The sequence below is a fragment of the Arachis ipaensis genome, chromosome B01, assembly GCF_000816755.2.
Source record: "Arachis ipaensis cultivar K30076 chromosome B01, Araip1.1, whole genome shotgun sequence".
Lineage (NCBI taxonomy): Eukaryota > Viridiplantae > Streptophyta > Magnoliopsida > Fabales > Fabaceae > Arachis > Arachis ipaensis.
The window spans coordinates 128,326,674-128,328,934 of record NC_029785.2 but is presented as its reverse complement, the minus strand read 5'-3'; positions in this window follow the sequence as shown (position 1 = coordinate 128,328,934).

Here is a 2,261-nt window from a genome sequence, read left to right as displayed (position 1 = left end):
TTTTATTTTTTTTAAATTTTATAATTTTTTTATTAAAGTAGGGATAATTTAGTAATAAAATTAAAATTTTTTTAAAAGAACGATTTTAATACGAAATAAAATATTTAGGACGATTCTAAATAAAAAATTACATCAGGAACGGTTTCGATTCTGACTCTCAACTTTAGGGACCAAAACAATACTTATCTCTAAGATTTAGGTGGGTAATTTGGGGGTTAGTGTATTTTTACTTTATTGGGTCAATTTTAGAGCCCATTGTACATATTGTTCACAAAAGCCATTTTCTACCTAACAAAGTCCATTCGAAAAATATATATCTCAAAATTGGGTAATATTAATAGTAAAAATTCGTTTATTATGGACATTATATGTATAAAAATAGAGAACTACTACACATCCAAGCATTTTTGGCAACCAAGTCCAACTAAGTTGGCCTAAACCTAACAAAAATTACTTTCATCATACGTAGTATGTACACACGCGCTTCACTAACGCAAACAAAACCCCGCTTCACTTTGCATTTGTTCTTCGTGTGTCTCCTCTTCCTTCTTCTATTGGTGATGTTGTTGCTGCATTTTATTTTTGTTTCTTCTTCTTCTCCTCTTTCATGTTATTGCAGTCATTTATTCTTTTTTGTATGATATTTTTTTCTCTTTTTGTTGGTTTTATTTCTCTCAAGAGAGTAATAAAAAAATTTTGAGAAAATAAAATAAGAAGGAGAAGATAAAGAAAAAAGATGAAAAAGAAGAAGACAAAGCAGAAGAGGAGGAGAAGAAAGTAGAGTTTTGAATTGTGCAGGACATCGAGACCATAAATGCACTGAAATTACAGGAGTTTTTGAGTTTATAAAATGCACAATTTTTGGTTCATTTGTTATTACACAATGGTGTTGTTATAATAATATTTCGGTTCATTTGTAGTCCAGATGTGTTGTCGACGAATAATTTGTCCCAAAGATTGGGATGACTTTTAAGACAAATTGAATGGAATGGAATCTAATGCAGTTGAATAAAGTGATAATGAATAATTTCATTCTTCTTTGCTAAAAAATTTAGTCAATACTTATCAGCAGCATATAGTGAACCTCAATTAACACACAAATTAACCGAAATTAGTTCAAATTTGAATAAGCAGTAAAAAAGACTCAATCATCAATAAAAACATATCAAATTCATTTTTGGATCCAAATGAACCTCAATTAAACTAAGAAATGAACTAAAATTACTTAAGAAATAAAAAAAATTAGTCAATACTTATTAGCAGCATCAAGTGAACCTCATCAATTAACACACAAATGAACCCAAATTAGTTTAAATTTGAACAAACAGTCAAAAAGACTCAATCATCAACAAAAACACATCGAATTCATTTCTGGATCCAAATGAACCTCAATTAAACTAAGAAATGAACCGAAATTACTTAAGGAATAAAAAAATTGGTCAATACTTATCAGCCGCATCAAGTGAACCTCAATTAACACACAAATAAATTGAAATTAGTTTAGATTTGAACAAGCAGTTAAAAAGACTCAATTATCAACAAAAACACATCGAATTCATTTCTGGATCCAAATGAACCTCAATTAAGCAAAGAAATGAATCGAAATTATATAAAAAAATAAAAAATTTTGGTCAATACTTATCAGCAGTATCAAGTGAACCTCAATTAATTCATAAATGAACCGAAATTAGTTTAGATTTGAGCAAGTAGTCAAAAGGACTCAATCATCAACAGAAACTCATTGAATTTATTTCTGGATCCAATTGAACATCAAATAAACTAAGAAATAAACCAAAATTATTTAATGATGGCACTAGAGAAAATCAGAATCAATCAAGATGTTAGCAAAATGTTGGTGTTGTTGGTGATGACGATAAAGAAGGAGAAATACAACGAAGAAATAGAAGAAGAAGAAGCAGTGATAGCAATGAAACGTACGCATGTGAATTTAAAATATTTAGTTGGACTTGATTAGGATTATAACTTAGATGTAGAATTTTATTCAAAAAAATATGGATGTTATGAATATGAAATTATTATAATTTTATATTCTCAATCACTACCAAAACACAAAATGCTCAAACTAATTACATATTCACAAACAAATATTCAAATATTATTCAAATGGAGCCTGAATTTTAGAATAATTCGTCAAACAAAGTCATTCCAAAAATCTTTCTTAGTGGATTCCATTTCAAGCCTTTTGTCTGTGAATGTTATGAATATGAAATTATAATTTCATATAATTTTATATTCATAAC